The sequence below is a fragment of the Borostomias antarcticus genome, assembly GCF_949987555.1.
Source record: "Borostomias antarcticus genome assembly, chromosome: 12".
Lineage (NCBI taxonomy): Eukaryota > Metazoa > Chordata > Actinopteri > Stomiiformes > Stomiidae > Borostomias > Borostomias antarcticus.
This window is the reverse complement of record NC_140245.1, coordinates 25,807,234-25,828,859: the sequence shown is the minus strand read 5'-3', so window position 1 is coordinate 25,828,859 and position 21,626 is coordinate 25,807,234.

Genomic DNA, 21,626 nt, shown 5'->3' with positions numbered 1-21,626 from the left:
CACACACACACACCACTCATTAAGCCACCCATAAATCACCACACACGCACGAGCGCCTTCCATCTCCATCACACACACCGCACTCACGCACACGCACGCACACACACATACACGCTTACAGTCCACACACACACACACGCACGTACACCTCCCACACACACACACACACACACACACACACACCCACACAGACACACACACACATACGCACACACACACACACACACACACACACCCACACAGACACACACACACATACGCACGCACACACACACACACACACACACACACCCACACAGACACACACACGCCACACATGCACACACCCTAAATCACCACACGCACGCGCCTAAACACACACACCACATTTCCTGAACGACACACACACACACACATACATACTCGCTTACATTCCACAGACACACACCCACACAGACACACACACACAGACACACACACACATCACACCTTCCACACACACACACACGCACGTACACCTCCCACACACACACACACACACACACACACCCACACAGACACACACACACATACGCACGCACACACACACACACACACACACACACCCACACAGACACACACACACTTACGCACGCACACACACACACACACACACACACACACCCACACAGACACACACACACACGACACACCCTAAATCCCCACACGCACGCCTGAACGACACACACACACACACATACATACTCGCTTACATTCCACAGACACACACCCACACAGACACACACACACAGACACACACACACATCACACCTTCCACACACACACACACGCACGTACACCTCCCACACACACACACACACACACACACACCCACACAGACACACACACACATACGCACGCACACACACACACACACACACACACACCCACACAGACACACACACACTTACGCACGCACACACACACACACACACACACACACACACCCACACAGACACACACACACACGCACACACCCTAAATCCCCACACGCACGCCTGAACGACACACACACACACACATACATACTCGCTTACATTCCACAGACACACACCCACACAGACACACACACACATACGCACGCACACATACACACACACACACACACACACCCACACAGACACACACACACATCACACCTTCCACACACACACACACGCACGCACACCTCCCACACACACACACACACACACACACCCACACAGACACACACACACATACGCACGCACACACACACACACACACACACACCCACACAGACACACACGCACACACATACATACTCGCTTACATTCCACAAACACACACCCACACAGACACACACACACACACACACACACACACACACACACACACACCCACACAGACACACACACATCACAACTTCCACACACACACACACACAAACACACACCCACACAAACACAGACACACACACAACCCTCATCACCCGATACACACACTCACCCACGCACGCACACCTTCCATACACACGCACACACACGCACACACCCCGCACTCACAAGGCTAAACACACACACACACACACACACAAACACACACCCACACAGACACACACGCACACACACAACCCTCTGAACGACACACACGCACACACATACATACTCGCTTACATTCCACAAACACACACCCACACAGACACACACACACACACACATAACCTTACACGTTTATCCCCACATTAACAAACACACACACAGATATACTTACAATAAGCATATACACACACACTCGCATACACACGCACGCAAACACCCTCACACCGATATACACACACATCCCCAGAGAAACACAAAGCCTCTAGGTAGTCAATCAGGATAAAGAGATATGGGGGCTGCCCAAAGGAAAAAAAGGATTGAGAATGAAAAAGGGCCCTCCGCAGTAGAGATAGTGGTGAAAAAACACCCGACACACAGTAAACAAATATTAAAGTATATGGAAAAGTGGCACTCGAGGAACCCATTATGGCCGAAAGAGGGTAGCTTTATGATGGCATGTTGTGACGAGATGGCAATGAACATAAAACATCATAAAGCCAAAGACACCAGCAACAGAAGAACAGGGAAGAGAACAAAAGAAATGGAAGTATTGCAGTGGTTTAGACTAGAGAGAGAAAGACAGAAGTTCATGAAGCAAGCCAAGCAGGAAGCAATAAACAAAGGCATAATAAAAATAAAAGAAGACAATAACATAGGGAGTCAGGAGATAAAACCCACAGCGCCCTTATGGCCTTTTGAACCGCCCCCATATTCAGGTGAACGTAATCCATTCAAAGCAGGGATCTACCCGTCATTAACAGAAGGAGAGGTAGAGGAAGGAAAAGAGGTGGAGGTAAACTGTTCAATGAAAGGAGACTTCACTCTGAAAATACTAGAGGCACCATCAACACCAGTGAAACTAACACAAAAGTCGAAACCAGCTGAAATAGCAGTCAATGATGACACATCTGAAGGCGAAGGGTCACAGGGGGATGAAGACAGACAAAGATACCACTTCATAGAAAAACAACATCAGAAGAAAGGTCAGTCTACATCAAAGACCCCTCTGACCCGTCCCGTTCACAGCGTAGCGTTCAAACCACCGGTCCCGGCACAGCGAGAACCAAGACGGGATGTCCTGAATGAGACAGACCACACACTGCCACAGAGACAAGATGACCTGACTGATTCTCCACAGGAGCCGGGTCATGCAGAAGGCCCAAAAAGGATACAAACAGAGGAGGAGCAAGTCAATGAACAACTCAATGAGTTAATGGCCGAAGCCGTGCGGAAAACCACCGCACAGCTAAACCGAGCCGAACACCATATAGGAGAGTTGAGCAGAAATCTTAGCCCGTTCAGCCCCAGGCCGGGTCCGGCCAGGGGCCCACGACATCGTCATAAGGGGGCGGGGCTACACCCCGACACACAGGGGAAAATGACGGTGAAACTAACAGGTACAATGACACCAACGCAGCCAAATGAGAGGATGCAGCAGGATTCCGAAGAAGAAGAGGAACAGTTGGAGACCACCCAGCCCCGGAGAAAGAAGGGGGGAGAGAACAGACAGGGCTGGGAAAGAGATGAAGGAAGACGATTGACACGAAGCAGGAATGATCCTGACACACACACACACGGCTCAGCAGAGACAATCTATCCACTAGTAGTTAAGGGACAGGGACAAGCAGCATCATATATTCCCTGGGCGTTCATGGATATGATCGGGCTCGCGTCCAGATTACCAGCCCTAACAGATGGAGCTAATAAGTGGGTGTTAACATTGGAAGAAAGCACGGCCGGACTGACTTTGGCATTAGGCGACATAAAAGCTCTATTGATGCATCTCGCAGGGACACAGACCACCGAAGAAATCTTCACAGGAGCAGGCATACCAGGTGTAGTAACCGGAACCCACCACAATGGGGTGGGGTTCGGAGGACATCGCACAATGATATGGGCGGAACTCAGAAAGCATTATCCAGAAAAAATGGACCCCTCCAGACTGGAAGGAGTGAAATTGAAAGATGATGAGTGCCCATCCAAGTTTCTGCATGATTTCCAACGGAAGTGGAGGGATGAGACAGGAAGTGCCTGGAACATAAATCTCACCACTCAAAGCCTGTTCAAACTTATGGTGAAAAAAGCCATGACAAATGATATACAGAAAAGATTGGATTGCGTGGTAGGTTTGTTGAAGATGGAATGGCCACTATTCTCAGAACATGTCGTCCATCATGTCAACATCTGCAGAAAAGAAAAACGAGATGCAGAAGAACTGAGCAAACAGCTAACTCACAAACTAACACAGCTGCAATTGGGAGAATTGACCAAGAAGAAGGACAAAGTAAAAACTCAGGCCCCGGTGGTAACCATCACGCCAGCCCAAACCACAGAGGGACCAATGACCCAGGCTCCAGTTGTGCACCAGTCCCAGTCACCACCACGAGAGGGACCCACTCAGGTGGCACCCTGTCCCCCCATCCACGTGCACATCTCCGGCGCAGATATTTACCGCACAATACAGGGGCGAGGAAGACCAATGCAACAAGGAGATAAACCAGGACGCGGGGGATGGAGAGGAGGCCCTCTCACTCAATATAATACAGGAGGCCACCAACCGCAACAACCACGAGACCCACACGCACAAAGAAATCAGGACCAGCGTCAGCAACAATATAGACACGCTCAGTCAACACCAAACCTAGCTGAAAACTCCCCAAGGCGTGGAGAAGAGTGCTGGGGATGCAAAAAATTGGGTCACGTCAGGGGAAACTGCCCAACAAACCCGTGGATGGGTCCTGCTGCAGAATGGGAATAGGGGTGCCCAGAGAAATCCGAGGGGGACACAATGTCACCAATCATCTCTACCAAGCCACATGATGAGCCCACCTTACCTGTCCTGATTCATGGCCAAGAACACACTTTTATGATTGACACAGGGGCGACATATTCATGTATCGGCGGCCACAGGTGCAATTTGCCCCTCTCCAGCTCGTCTATAAAAACTGTAGGTTTCTCTGGGAAAACACAAATAATACCCCTCACTAAGCCGGTCCCAATGATCATTGCAGGTAAAGAAATCGTGGCACCTTTGTTATATTCAGCTCAAACTCCTGTTAATCTATTAGGAAGAGACATTTTATGCCCTCTAGAAGCCAGCATTATGTGCACACCAGATGGCCTACGTGTCTCGTTCCCAGAACACTCACCAACACGCCTGATGGCCCTTATGACACATCAGGAACACGGAGACACACCTAGGAGCGCGACACCGAAACACATAAACCCACAACCAGTGGTTTACTGGTTACAGTTGACCCCACAGGAGTCAATGCTACAACTGCGCTGGTTAGAATGGGCGCCCTGGGTGCATACGAAAGTGGGAGGAGCCAAAGATCCACAACTACCACTTCACTGCACACTCCTGTACACCACTGAACAAACTCATGAGGACTATGATGCCTGCTGGCGAGAAACAATCAACAAAAAACACTATTCAGTGATCAGTAATGACATTTACGTGGGTCCACAGGGGGCGGCCGCAGCAGTGACGCTCCCAAGCGAGCTCCGAGAATGGTTTCAGGTGCAGGGGTCAACCCCACACATTACATTAATGATAACAGAGGGACATGAGTCTCATGAGTTAGGTCCAATGGTTAAAACAGCGATGCAAATTCCAGAATGGCAGTCGACCCATAACAAACATATTCATGTGTCTCCGGATGCACAATTCCTTAGAATATCCTCCAAAGTTTATGATGTAGGGATAGCAGAGCGAGTCATAGTTACAGCTAGTGCACCAGTAAGCCAAATGCTCACCACAGAAGAACACAACTTATTGGCCCAGGTGCCTCAGTGTTTATGGTCGAGACACAAGACAGATGTAGGGTTTGTGAAGTCAGCGCAACCGATACACATCAAAATAAAAAAAGGAGTGCGATTACCCTATCAAAAGCAATACCCGCTCAAAGAACATGCCATCGTAGGGATAACTTCTACAATTGAAGGCCTGGTGAACGCAGGAGTTCTGGTAAAAGCACAGAGCCCTTGTAATACACCCATTTTTCCAATAAAGAAGCCACACTCTAATGATTATCGATTGGTACATGATTTGAGGGCTGTGAACTCAATTGTGGAGGTCCCCAGTCCGGTCGTTCCCGATCCTCACACCTTACTCTCAAATATCCCTCCTGGAACCAAATGGTACACTGTCATAGATCTATGCTCAGCGTTTTTTAGTGTGCCCATACATCAAGAGTCACAATATCTTTTTGCATTTACATTTCGAAATTCGCAGTACCAGTACACGAGACTACCGCAGGGATTCACTGACAGCCCTGCAGCATTTAATAGAGTACTGGCCCAGGACTTACGAGATTTACAGGTTTCAAGTACAGTGTTACAGTATGTAGATGACCTATTAATCTGCAGTTCCACTAAAGATCAGTGTGAGACAGACTCAATAACAGTACTAACCAGACTAGCAGAAGGAGGTCACAAGGTCAACCAAGATAAGCTACAATTCTGTAAAAACAGTGTAGAATATTTAGGGAGGCAGTTATGTGGTGACAAAAGACAAATAGCTCAGTCACAGATAGAGGCCATAGTGAAGGCCCCTAAACCACACACAACTGGAAATATGCTATCATTTTTGGGCATGACGGGATATAGTCGACCATGGATCTGTGATTATGCCTCCAAGACGGCACCATTACGAGCTCTCATACGCGCTGCAGGTCAACTAGACCAAAAAAGTCAGCTTCAGTGGACTGAGGAAGCGGATGGGGCGTTTTTGGCTCTAAAAGCCGACCTACAAACAAGCCCTGCTTTAGGAAATCCGGATTACACTAAGCCATTTCACCTGTATGTTGCGGAGAGGGCAGGCTATGCAAATGCTGTATTAATGCAAAACACTCCAGCAGGAAAACAACCACTCGCATATTACAGTACTAAGCTCGATAATATTGAGGCAGGGCTGCCTCCGTGCTATCAAGGTTTAGCTGCAGCCTCCTTTGCATTTCAGAAAGCCGCATCAATCACTATGGGGTATCCGGTAATACTATATACGTCACACCAATTACATGCTCTCCTCACTAGTCAGAGATTTGTTTTAACTCATGCCCGATGCACGGGGTATGAGGTAATATTGTCTGCACCTGAACTTACTATCCAGCGGTGTGGAACAGTAAACCCGGCCACCAAAATGGTTTTGCCAACAGATGGTACGACACATGATTGTGTTTTAGCAACCAATACGTTCATGCGTGCACGCGATGATCTACACAACGAACCAATCGCAGCTGACCTCACTCTATTTGTAGATGGTTCATGTTTTCGCGACGAGAAAGGAAATCACGCTGGATATGGTGTGGTGCAATTGAGTGAGGATGAAGAATCTTTTCATGTCATTCAAAGCTTACATTTAGCACAGCCATGCTCTGCTCAATTAGCTGAGATCAAAGCTTTGACAGCTGCATGTAGACTAGGAGCAGGAAAAAAACTCAATGTGTTTACTGATTCACAATATGCGTTTGGAGTGTGCCATATTTACGGAAGTATATGGAAACAAAGAGGATTTCTCAGAGCTGATGGCACAGCCATCACTCACGGTGACGCTATATCCCAATTGTTAGAAGCAATGCTTTTACCTATTGCATTAGCTGTCATTAAGTGCTCAGCACATCAAAAAGCTGACACAGTCATAGCTAGAGGCAACAATAGGGCTGATGAAGCAGCCAAACGAGCCGCAACACGTGATGATGCAATAATAGGTCCGCTTCTAGTAACTGAAGATTTACTGCCACTGATAACCTTACCGTCACTTATACAGGCCCAGGACAAAGCTTCTCCACAGGAAAAGTCTATGTGGCTCAAAAGAGGGGCTCTCCCTCATGCAGCACCAGGCCCACAGACAGGGCTCTGGCGCAGCCTACAGGGGCGTTTTGTAATGCCCAGTGCACTGTTGCATTTTGCAATCAGGGAGGCGCATGGGGCCGCCCATTGCGCCAGGGGGGAGGTTATCAAAACGCTTCAAAAAGTATGGTGGTCACCATATTTGGCAGCCACAGTAGACAAAACGCTGACAGAATGTGAGATTTGCGCCAAATATAATGTCAGAAAAGTCCTTCCAGCACCAATAGCACACATCCCGGTCCCCGATGGGCCATTTCGACATATTTTTTTAGATTACATTGACATGACGCAGAGAATAGGAAGAATGAGGTATATTCTGGTGGTAATCTGTCGTTTCAGCAGGTGGGTGGAGGCAATAGCCACTACTGGACCAGACGCTAGGTCAGTGGCAAAATTCCTATGCAGAGAGGTTTTTCCTCGGTTTGGCATCCCAGACACAATAAGTTCTGATAACGGCCCACATTTTGTGGCAAGTTTAGTCAAAATAGCGTTCAAAATGCTAGGAATCAATCAGAGATTTGGATGTGTTTATCACCCACAGAGTCAGGGAAGCGTGGAACGAGCGAACGGTACTTTAAAAACGAAATTAGCCAAGATAATGCAGGACAGTAGGATGAATTGGATACAGGCTCTGCCGATTGCTCTAATGAGTATGCGAACGTCTACTAACAGAATAACGCATTTAACCCCGCATGAAATGCTTACCGGCCGCCCCATGCCCGTACCGCATGTCCGAGGTCCTGTCGAAGGACCGGCGCTCGAAAAATTGGAAAGGGAGCTGCACAGCTACCTACTGCACCTAACAAAAATCCATAAAGCTGTGTTTCAACAGGTGAAAGGAGCCACAGAAGCAAGAGAAGCAGACATCCCAGAGAACCTGCAGAAAATCACTCCAGGAGACTGGGTGTACGTGAAAGTGTTTAAGAGAAAGTGGGACGAGCCCAGACGAGAAGGCCCATTTAAAGTCCGTCTTGCAACCAGAACAGCCCTAAAAGTTGACGGTAAGAAGTTCTGGTTCCATCTCACTCACTGCTGCAGAGCAGACGACCCAGGCAGGACTATTGAAGCAGATAGAAGAAGAGCAGCGTCACCTGTGGTGTCGGGGGCAGGTGACACCGCCCCGCAGGAACAAAAAGGATACCACGATGGGGACGGCGATGCCTCCCCGCAGGGGGTCAGGCGCTCCCAGAGACTGGGGGCAGCCAGAAGAAGGAGTGAAGAAGGCAGAGACATTACAACCAACGGCCCCATCCATTCCGATAGTAGAGGGTCAGCTAGGCGAAGGTCCTCACGTCGTTGAACTCCTATTACTGTCCCCAGTGAGGGCAATAGTAGGACACAAACCTAGTCCAAGGAAAAGGCAGACCATGAAGCAAGTTCAGGAGAGAGATGCCCTAAATTTTGAGGCCCAAGTAGTATGTGGTTTAGGAATATTGATAGTAATAATAACCTTTCTACTAGCAGGAATTTTTGTAATAACCTCACTCCGACAGCATCATGCCACAAAACCGAATGTCCAAACAGTGATAAGACCAGCTCAACAAGCCTATGAAGCCCTGCGTTCAGAACCACCCTATAAACAAAACCACTCAATGAAGGAAGCAGGCATATTAGCTAAGTGTGCTCTGGCCACAGGAGTTATAGCAGCAGGGGAAGGGAGGCTGACACTAGGGAAAGAAATACAGTTAATATACGCTAAACGTTCCACACATACGGAAGCACTGACCATGGACATGAATAGAACCAGAATCTATAGCAATTCAGTAAAAAGCAGATGCGATGAGACAGGGATGACGACAATCTGGGTGATTTGTTTGAAAAATCACTGCAGGGATACAAAAACCGGAAGGATAATGATAAAAAACAGGGCAGAAGGAATGATAAAACTGGTCTCAGCAGGCAGTAGAAAGAAGAGGGATGTGTTAGGATCAATCCCACACAGGTTCAACAGACTGAAAACGTCACAATGGCGGGCCAATATGTTCTACCAGTGGCTAAACTTCTCCGCCAGACAAGTGAGTAACGAGACCTGTGTAGCCTGTTATAATGCCAAACGGCTGCCCAGCATAAGGCCCATTCCGGGAAGCCAGATAGGGGACTGTCGATGGATAAGGAGGTGTTTCGCGCCCTGCGCTATGTTTTTGGCAGGTACTCATAACCCAAAACTAAACAACAAAGGATGGAGTGAAGATAAACGAGTGTGCCCAGAAAGGTTGAATTTAACATCTCCAGCAGACGAATTCCCACTGCCACCAATAATAGACATTCCATCAAACATGGTATTTCCATTTTGCATAGTAAGAGGAGCAAAATTGCAAAGAATAGTCACCCGTAACAGTCCAGAGTTACATGATCCAGGAGGGCTAGTGCAGTGCATAAACACTACGATAAATCTTAAAAAAAAGGACGGAACAAACAAAACGGAGTACATAAAATTATGTAACACTACAAGCAAAGCTAAATTTCAGTGCCAACAGTTGGTGGCAAATGGAGGAAGGGTGATTTATGCACTAACAGATACTAAAATTCGGCGGTACGCGACCCCAGACTACTCTAAAGGGACTCTCCCGCTAGCAGATATGTTCTGGATATGTGAGCAGGATGAACATCTGCAAACCCACCTTCCAAGCCAGTGGACAGGAATCTGTGCCCCTACAATGTTAACAGGAAAAGTGACCATCCTAGCCGCATCAGCTTTAATTGGAGGGAGGGCGAAAAGGGACATAGATCAAAAGGGGAAAGCAGAGGATAAGGTATACGTTGCCTGGAACCAGGAACCGCACAACGTGCCCACCGATCATTTAGCAATAAGTAACGCATGGATAATCTCCGGGCAAATAGCAGGGTCCGTGCCCATGTATGGACAGATAATTAATGCACAATACCTTGCACGCAATAGCAGGTGGATCAATTACTTATGGTATAACCAACAAAGATTTATTAATTTCACCATACGGGCCCTCGAGGGCGTAAAAGAGCAATTACATGCCGTCTCACTTATGGCCCTGCAGAATAGGTTTGTCATAGAAACACTTTTAGCAGAAGATCAAAATGTCTGTCAATTAATTGGTGACGAATGTTGTGTTGAAATACCCATGCATTCAGGAGAAGGAGGGAACCTCACAATGGTCCTATCTAAGTTAAAACTGCTGAGAGAGGAACATGTAATCAATTCCAATTGGAGCACGAAAACGAATGAATGGTGGGATTGGCTCAAAAGCCTTTCCTGGAGTAAAGTCCTGAGAGGAATAGGGATTATGGTGGCATGTATTATTTTAATAATACTAATTACGGCATGTTGTGTAGTACCAGTAGCAAGCTTGGCGTTAAAACGAATATCAAAAGCAGCCATTGGGCAGTTCGTGGTACAGGCGGAACTACAAGAGGTTAGGAGGGAAGCTGAGAACCAAATAGACCAACTGTCAGAAAACAACCCCTATGAAAACGACCCCTACGAAAACCACCCCTATGAAAACCATAATGTTTATATAGCCATGGAAGGGCTTAGCCGTTGTTAAAACAAGCAGCCACTAACCCATATGATGGATATTTCAGTGTATGAATGATAACAGCCATCTAATTTTGATATTATGTTACTAGATGAACATGGAAGGAGGGACATTCTGGACGGACAACGATGAACGCCCCCAACATCCCCACGATCAGACCGTACCCCTACCTAGTCTTCTGCCCCCACCACCAGGGGAGGAAAGCCTCCAGCAAGTAGTACCCCAGGTTTTACCGTACCCCGTCGCCCTGTACCACAGCCCTCAACCGATAGAGAATATAGTACACTCCACATCCATATCTAATTCCCAGCCCCTGGGGAATCAACAGTTCAGGCAGCCCCTAGGACCCTTAAGGCCAGTCCAGTATCCCAGAGGTCAGGATGAGACCCAGGGGGTCATGCCCGGAGGGCTAGATGAGATGCCCCGATTAGAGATAGAAGCAGCATACGCCATGGGCCTACTTCATAACACCCCCACAGGTCAAGCAGTCTGGCAGGGAGATGCAGGGGGTCCAGGACCGGCTGGTCCGCCCCCCTACCCGAGGGGACCGGCTGGTCCGCCCCCCTACCCGAGGGGACCGAGGACCCCGCCCCCCTACCAGACGGCGCCGATGACCCCGGGACCGGCTGGTCCGCCCCCCTACCCGAGGGGACCGATGACCCCGAGCCCCTACCAGACGGCGACGATGACCCCGAGCCCCTACCAGACGGCGCCGATGACCCCGAGCCCCTACCAGACGGCGCCGATGACCCCGAGACCCACTGAGCCGACAGCCCCCTACCAGAGTATGCCGAGTCCAGGACCCAGCAGAAACCCCGCCTTCGAAACACCTGGATCAGCCTTCAGGAGACACCAAGCGACAACCTGGCCATCCACTACACCAGCTAATTCACCCACCGGGGTCAAAACCCGGTCATCAAGGATGACTCCCGCCCCTCAAAAGGAATTCCCAGGTGCCATTAGCACCATCAAGGGGAGAGTAGACGCCTCGCCCCGAGTGGTGCCCCAAAGCCCGTTCAGTCCCGTCGAGGTGGAGCCGCTGGCCACACCCCCAGAGCGCTCCAGGTCACGCAATTGGTCAGCGAATAACAGCTACATCTCCTCAGAGGAGAACATGGATCTGTCTTGGTTTCCCTGCACCCCCAGCACAACGGAGCGCCTGGCTAGAATGCCCTTGCCCAGGTTCAAAAATCTTGTTGATAAACTGCCCGCCCGTCAGGATAAATCAGAGCTGCGCCGTCTGCGCCGTATGGGCCAGAGTCGCATCAGGTATCATCAGAATCAGGCTGTCCCCACAATGACGCCCAGGAGGGGACTCAGCACTAGGCAGATAGTCGAGGAAAACCGCCATTACTTGTTCGCACTCATCGCCGGAATGGATGCCCTGGGAAGCAGGCTTGACGAGTTGTGTGAGCTGCTGAGGCAAATCCCAGTCGACTACTGAAGAGAGACCCCTGCGTAGGGGGTTATGTGGGATCGATATAACATGTATAATCAAGTGTACCCCACAATAATACTTGTGAAGTGATCTGAAGTAATGTATACCACTGTAGTAAGTAGACTTGGTCACTATGCAATCAACATTATAACCATTAAGAACATAATGTAACTAATGTTCTAGAAATAGTTTTCAGTTTTATTGATGTTTTAAGAACTGTCTTTTTGTATTACTGTATCTGCACTAAAAAGGTGCTGTTCGGCCGTAACTATTTCCAAAAAGAGATAAACAAAATGATGGAGGGCTGTTTGTCTAAGATATAAGTATTAGAACCTCAGTTACATAGGCTTAAGTGGTTTGTAAAGTTTCTCGCAGACAGAGGTATTTTTGTACACAAGGGCGTTATTATGTTGGGCAATGGTGGGGTTTTTAGGAACTCAAACCCGCGGAACATCCCCTTGTGTTAGTTTAATTTAGGGACATCTGGTAGAAGGTGATTGCTAATAGGTGTAGTAGTTATCCGATTTACCGTGTTCAGTTAACGGTGATGTGGCTTGTACTGTGACACTTTATCATTGTTTTTCCTCTAACTGTGTGCTATACAAACCATACACCCACATAAAGTCTTGTAATATAGCTGAAGATATGTAGAAATAAACTGTGCCGAATTGAGCAGGATCTCTATGGTCAGGAGCCTGATGAAACATGTGTGAGCAAAGGAGGGGAATGTTGTTCAGGTCATCCAGCCATAAAGAGCTGCGTATACGTGCGGTCTATAACCGTACTCTCATATCTATGTGTTGTTGTTTATGTTGAATTATTTAATCAGTAATATTGGAAATGTTGGGTCTGAATGTGACTAACTATTATTGTCACATAGGAGGGATTGTAGTGATTTAAATTGATTCAGCTCCCCTGCAATATAATCATGTCATGATATTGTAATCTTGTAAAAGCTGATCTGCTCTTGAGGGATAGTAGTATAAAAAGTCACCACCAGATGTAGCCATCGGGAACGGATGGGTGGAGAAGGGAATATCCCCACTGAATCAGGTTAACGCGGGAAAGCATAATATGCACCCAGCCTGAGCATACAGGATGTTTTTTCTCTTCTTCCTGCTGAAAGTCCTGGCTTGGTTTCAAGGAGCCTTGGCCATTAGCAGCCAGAGTATAGTGATGAGTATGCAGAGGTTGCATAAAATAGTTGCTCCTTTTCCTGTGGGGGGGGGGGGGGGTAGTTGAGATGCCGGAAAAGCCCTAGTTTTCCTCTTAAAAAAGCAGACAGAGCCCTTCACCCAGGAAGCTGGGAGAGAGGGGGGGGGGGGGGAAGTGGGGATTCCGGCCGGGCCTTATTTTCTCTCAAATGAGCAGACAGTTACACCCAGGAAGGAGGAGGGGGGGGGGGAGGGGGGGGAGGGGGGGGGGGGGGGGGGACAGGAAGGAAGGTAGGATATGAGATTATTTGCTGAGCCAGCAAAACTAGACATCATTTTGATTGGTGGAAATGTTTGTGATGTATGGAAAATGGGATGTGGTCAAGGGTGGGGGAAGGGGTGTTAAAAGATTATAAAAGGTTAATGTAGACAAAGAAAAGGTGTGATCTTCCCGGGGGAATCTCCGTCTTTATGCTATCTTGTTTTTACAAAAAGCAATAAAGTCTTTATCGCATTTGGAAACTTGGTGCCTCGAGCTTTTTCCTCTTTCAAGTCGGACTCTGAAGTTATTTTGAGACTCTGAAACTAATCCGAACTTAGAGTTATTTTCTTGAATTTTGACCCAAGACAGAGTAAATAATTTTTACACGACAAAGGGGCACAGTGAAGGGCACAGATAACTTAATCTTAGAACTGCACGCATTCCTTAAATGAATGCATTTCTCAACAGGGTTTTTCCCTTTAAGAGGCACTAGCCTCTTAAATATGCATTAAAATGCTTGCTTCTTCATGCCGTTTTCTGCAAAAGGTTAGAGTTGGGTTTGTTACATGCTCCCTAAGGTGTTATAAACTTAGGGGAGGAAGGGAACAGACTAACACAGTCTGGGCCGAGCACAGCTGGCAGATGGAACTAGGTAAAACTGGGTGCAGTGCACCGAAAAAACTGTCCAAACCAAAGTACCATTTCCAATAAAATGTTTCATTGCATAGCCAAGTACTCATGAATACATTACACAAGACAGAGTTAACAACACTGAACTGAACAATATCTAGGGAAACAGGAAGACAAAGGGTTGGATAGCGTGCAGGTGGATAATTAAGACAATTGCACACAGGTGGGGCGATCAGGCGAACAGGACACAACGATGATTGACAGGACTGGACGAGGGCGGGACCAGGAACCACACGCACCACTGCTAGCGGTCACCTGGGGGAGCCAGACAGGGAAAGCACACCACAGCCAAACATCCCTACCTGTAACACGTTTAAGGATTTAACTCCTCGGGTTAAGGTTAATGTTAAGGATTAATGTTAAGGAAAGGCAACTAGAGAGAGAGAGAGAGAGAGAGAGAGACTAAACAAATATTACATGTGGACTATTGAGCACTCAGCTCGAGTACCGGATTGCTAGACACTTACTGCAGGCTACTTCCAGAAGCATTGGGATCATTTCCCTTGTCACTAACCCCCCAAGCCCCCCCCCCGCCCCCCACTGCACTCTGAGTCAAGCCTTACATCCCCAGCTGCTAAAGTAAACGGCCACCGTTTCAGAAATCAGTCAAGCACCTGTGGTAGAGGTAACGTCTGAGGGACAATTTCATGAACATTACTGCAGTTCTACTGTTACATTGCACATGGCTTGAGTTTGACTCCAAGATGTTTTTGCTTTATTCAAAACATTCTATATGGGCTCAGTGGATATTCAGTAAATAAATTGTCACAATTATGGTTAACAATATATAAGGCATGTACATTCTCAGAAAACCAAACTTTCAATTGGAGGGCTCTTTGTTAAATGGCAAATAGTAAATGGACGGCACTTATATAGCGCTTTTCCACCTTAGCGGCACTCAAAGCGCTTTACAATGGCCTCTCATTCACCCATTCACACATACATTCACCCCCCAATGGCGGTAGCTGCCATGCAAGGTGCTAACCTGCTCATTGGGAGCAATTTGGGGTTCAGTGTCCTGCTCAAGGAAACTTCGACATGTGGACAGTCGGAGCTGGGATTCGAACCACTGACCCTTCGATCACTGAACGACCCGCTCTACCAACTGAGCTACAGCCGCCCCTTGTTCAATGGGAAGAGAGCTTACAGAGTATGCATGTACTACAACGCAGTGGGTTAGGAACATTTACAGAGCACTAAACATGGACTAAATACTTCATTAAAGAGACATGACGATCAGTAGAGTAGATAAAATAGTTATAGAGAGTGTTATCCAGTAAGCATTTAGCAGAAAGGCTAAGGAGAAGTGGAAAAACAAAATGTAGAGAGCCAAAAAAAGGAAGGGGGGGGGGGGTTGCTAGGGACAGCTGGCGACACATAGTGGGATGGAGCCGGACACGAGGAGGGCCATGGGGACCTTAGGAGGACCTAGATTGGACATGGGGCAGGAGAAGACTTTCTGGGACCTGGGTATAAACGCTTGTCATCGTCTCAGGGGAGCAGGGCTGGCCCTTCTACAGGAAGGCCAGGATTACCCTACTGCGTTTTTTGGCGTCTTCCCCGAAAAAGACCTACGTTTGCGCCTGGCAATCACACTACCGCGGCCAAAATGAAGCTCGAACCCGGAGACGGATCAGTACGGCCAGAGCTACGGTTCGGTGCTAGAAATCCTGAGGTGCATTCTAGTGTAATAGGCAGATCCGGAGGCTTTGGAAAAAACTACAGGAATAGGCCTACACTGTAACGCTGTGTTCACTTCACATCATACATTTTTTTGTTTGAGCTATGAAGTATCTTATTATGGATCCTAGTTTATAGTTGATATCGATGGAAACAAGAATGAAAAAACAGCCAAGCAGGTAGGATGAACTTTACATTACATAACAGTCATTTAGCTGACGCTTTTATCAAAAGCAACTTAAAATAACTGCATCATGCACAATGGACTACTACTTCTCAGAACTCACAAGTGCATCGCCTTTCTAAAACAAGTGACTAAGAGCATAATCTAGTGCTGAAGGCAAAGTGCAAGAATAGAAATCTAAAATACAATAGGTGCTTAAGAGGGAGGATTGTGGTAGTACTTCTTGAAGAGATGAGTTTTGAGCCTGTCTGATTTTGCAAAAGAATCCCTCAAATGTGTTGTCAATTTAATCTGGAATAATAGTCTGACATCAGATCTGTAATCATTGAACAAGTACTTGGTTTGTTTGTGTGTGAGTAAATAATCAAAAATCTAAATAGGAATTGGATATGGAATTTGGATTACTGGAAAAAATGTAAAAGAGGAACTTTAGGAAGATCTGTGGTGAAGCGAGGCAGGTCTATAGGCCTATGGAACGCTTTGCTCGAGGACCAAGTTGGGTGAATGGATGGACTTCATTTTGTCCTCTTGGTAAAAGTTGATTGCACTCTTAAAACATGAAAGAATAAAACAAAACATGCAGCAACACCAAGTAGATGAGATGGTGGTTGGGAGGCACAGGGAATTGTTTAAATTAATTTCAATATACCTGGCTGAGTTCATGGCTTACAACCATTCATCTCTTACAACATAAATAAAAAAAACATACATGCATACATCCTTACATACATACAAACATACATTTATTGTTATATATATATATATATATTTATTATTATTATTATTATTATTATTTTAAAAGCAGGGATGCGCACCAGACATGAACACAATGCTGGTGACACACAAACACACGCGCGCACACACACACACACACACACACACACACACTCACACACAGTATATGGCAGTATATTTCAACACACGTGAGGCTTTATGCTATCTGCAGTATTACGCACCTAATTAAAACTCATCGAATTAAATAGAAAACCCCATTTATAGCTCCAATCGCCTAAGTACTTGTATCATGTTGGAATCTTTTATTATGATGAGCGTCAATGGTCTTCCAGGGAATGATGGTGCCAGACTTTGACCTCACCTGGTTTAAATGGAGAGCAAAGGCTTTAAATAGTTGAAAGATAAAGGACACATCAAAAGATCCCCTCTTATCAGAGGAGAGTGGGGTGGGATGGCAGGGCCAGAAAGCGAGGATCGGGTGCCAACATTGCATTTCAAACAATGTTATCTGGTTTGACGGTCAAGATAGTATATTTTGCTGTATGTCCTCCTCTTTTTTCTGGTTGTGCAGAGTAATCCATTTCCCTCAATCCCAGGTCTTCAAACTTGCCACAGAGGGCCGCAGGATCAATACTTGCCAAGTTTAAACCATGGGATTATCCGTCAATCTAACAGAAGCTCTCAACTGTGACATAAATCTTGGAATGTCCTCCAGCATTTCAGAAGGTCACACCTTCATACAGTACCGCCTTTGTGATGCACAAATAGGAGAATGCTAATAATATTACTAAGACTCACAAAATAACATATTGCTGTGGCAGTGGTTCAATACCTATTGCTTTCATGTGATTCATCCATATGTGGATACCATGGAATGTACAGTACAAAGAACATGAACTCAATGGCATGTCAACTTCCTTTCTTCATGCTAGTATTGTCAAACTTTACTTTGTTGCATGTGGAAAAAAAACAAAAAAATCAGCCAGGAGTGTGAACCGATGTTTATAGATCATGTTCTGTGTCTAATAGGTTTTATTGTTCTTGTTTTTTAAGGCGGTATCCAGTGCAAGTCACCTGCCACCACAGGTCAGGAGATACAACGAACCCAATTCACATTTCTGTGTTTACCTGGTCGGAAGGTCAGGTAGCCAGGAGCTCAGGAGCGTTTGGACTTTATCTGTGTACTAATACTAATAATCTGTGTACTCTCATTCCTCATTGCAAAGACTTTGCAGGTGGGGGGCATCTTGTATGAAGAACAGTTTTATTTCTTGGCAGAAGAACAAACTGCTGAGCACAGAGGAAAAAGCCTCGCAATCTGATTGCTGTTACTCGTTCAGTCTCACACTTTATGAACAGATTATAATGCTTAATTTTACAGCCCATAACATAGTAATTGTTAGGTTAATACATATGAACGAGTAAATCATCCAAGAAGGAGATGTAGTACCTTTTACACAGAGCAGTTTTGACCTCACAATCTGATTGGTTAAGAGCCGTTGCATATATTCATGCATAGCAACTTGATAGTTGTATAAACTGCTTTTCTTGAAGAGTTCACTAAAAGGGTTATAAAAAACACTGAAATAGTCTGTATTTATACCATAATGTTTCCAGATGATGTAAACAATGTATAAAAGGAATAACTCACTTGATGGTTGTGATATATCACCAATATACCATGGGTTGTGCTGTTCGACGGCTATGACCGTAGCACAACTCTATTGGCGATATACCACAACCCTCGAGTGAGTTATTGTTTCATTATGTCACTTTGTTGAGCCCGACATTTGGCAGTCACTGTAACACCTAAAGCCAGGAAGAAATTACATGATTTCAACCCTCTCAAGTACAGACCTTGTGCTTATTCTTTAGGAAGTAGAGAGAGCAAGAATAAGTTATTGGATCTAATAACAACTCAGGTTCCTGTGCAAATATGTACTGTAGTAATTACTGACAATTAACAGGCTGTAAAAGGTAATTCCTTGTACATTTAAAGTCAGTGTCTTTTATAAGGAAGGCATCACCTGGAGCTACCAAACTTAATTAGAAACCTCACATCAGATATAATTTCTTATGTGAAAAACAAAGCTTCATAAAATAGGATTTGTATAAAGGGCCAATGGTCCATTCTACAGTAGCATATCGGTTCACAGTGATTACATACATCTTAGCCACTTTCCTTGATAACATTTTATCATGCTTAATCCAGCTTCACTAATTGAATCTTACTGGACTAATTACTTCACATGTAGTTCAAACCCTCGCTCTTCCAGCGTTTTAATTCCCAGGTCCGTCCGTTGCCAAGGTACTGTAATGGCAGTCCTTACAAAAATGTGATTGAAAATGTAAAATATGACTGAGCTGAATAATCTGTGAGGGAGGCTAAACAGAAGCACAACACTGTTATCTCTCAAATAGGGTCTCGTTCACGGGGCTAGTGTCCTTCATTGCCAGACAAGGTCACCTGTCAACTTAGCATTAATCTCCCAGAGTGCAGCGGGTGGCTTGCCGTGGCCCTCGGAGAGTCACGCGCCACACGGGTTCATTACTGTAAATCTAACTCCTGGGCTGTGTGATGTGGTACACCATGTATCACTCACTGGTATTGCTGTAGTTATGAGCTGCATGTTTAACAGAGGTGATTCGATGACCACCCTGGCGCGATGTCAAACCTTGCCTGAGGACTCGTTTCAGCCTCCCTTATCTTCCTTAACTTTCCAGTGGTGTGGTGTAATATGTCTCTATGTATTCCTCTCTGCTTTTGGCATCCGCTGTAACTGATGTGAATGTGGCCATCACGGCAGAGAACCGTCGTCCAGAGAAGGCCACACCATTATAGTAGCCTATTAAGCCTAATTTAAGCAGATTTGCACCTCTCAAACAATGTGTTGGAGGGGATTAGTGTGCTTTTTCAGTTTAATCTCAGAAAATCCCATTACCCAACGCACATGCATGATTCTCAAACATTTACATACAAAGAAACACGGCCACCAATGGAGTATGATTGGTATAGGCAGACGCTGCTTCTCTGTGTGGGAGAGGTGCCCCCATGACCTCTGTCGAAAACGGTAACCGGCACGTAACCCTGTTTCTCATTCTCCTTTTCAAAGCCCAGAGGCCAATGTTCTCCAACCCTGGTTCCCTTTCCTTGCCATCTCCGCTAATCTAAGAGTCAAAAAGCACGCTTAAAATAATTTAAAACTTTTGACAAATTGAAATCTGATCCAATTTAGTCAAGAGAAGAAAGTCTGTGGGGAATTTCTACCCCCCCGAACACACACACACACACACACACACACACTCTCTCTCTCTCTCTCTGTCTCTTTCTTTCTCTGCCTCACTACATTTTCTTAATCCCCATAAATCGTCAGTGCTCAGAGGACATGCTCCAAGGGCAATATCGCAATAAGAACGAGATGACTCCAGGCCCTGGCATAATGACTGCGAGGCGAGGAAGATTGTTTTATTCATAAACGTTCAATAATGAAATAAACAACAATTGGATTGAGTGACTCTTGTCTCGACCTCTCCCTGAGTGTTGCATTAATAGTGGCCTAATTCTCCAGCAAGAAACAGAACATATTCAGCTGATGATATTGACATCTGCTGGACAAAGTTTTTCTCCACCTGAACTAATCCCTATACAAATCAATGAATAAGAAGGATAGTGTGTGTGTGTGTGTGTGTGTGTGTGTGTGTAAATGCCTGCCCCAGCCAAGGCTCTAAGACTGCAAGCACTCGACTGTGTGTGTGTCTATCCCGATACACGCTCTTCAATGTGGGTCAGCCTCCTCCAGGAGCCAGCCTGGCTCTCCTACTCAGGGGCCAGCCTAGCTGGCTCTCATACTCAGGGGCCAGCCTAGCTGGCTCTCATACTCAGGGGCCAGCCTAGCTGGCTCTCGTACTCAGGGGCCAGCCTAGCTGGCTCTCCTACCCAGGGGCCAGCCTAGCTGGCTCTCCTACTCAGGGGCCAGCCTAGCTGGCTCTCATACTCAGGGGCTAGCCTAGCTGGCTCTCGTACTCAGGGGCCAGCCACATCTCCATGACAGATGCCAAGCCAGGGGAGGCCAAGAAGGGACTGGCAGAGCATGCGGCCTGGGGACGAAGATGACATTGAGCCCTGTGGTGCCCCCATGGTGGAACGGATGCTCCTATGTGTGGCGTCATCTCTTGTGGCATCAGAGTTGTAAACATCAGTAACTGCTGTTGCTGGCGGCAATCAGACAGACCTGCCCTTGAGATGTGTCACGTAAAAAAGGCTGGAGCCCCGAAAAACACCAACCTGACCGCCTGCCGACTGATTCTGACTTTTCGTTGACCTGAGTTTGCCAGAGCCTCCTTATACACTATCATAAGGACACTGGGGCAGATGTGCGTACGTACATTAGTGAACGCAACGTAAACAACGCCTCTGGCAGCTGAACTCAACTCAAACTTTATTTATAAAGCACATTTAAAACGACTAAAATCGACCAATATGCTGTACAGGTAAGTGAAAAATAAATTACAACAAAGACACAACCATACACGCAAACACAACA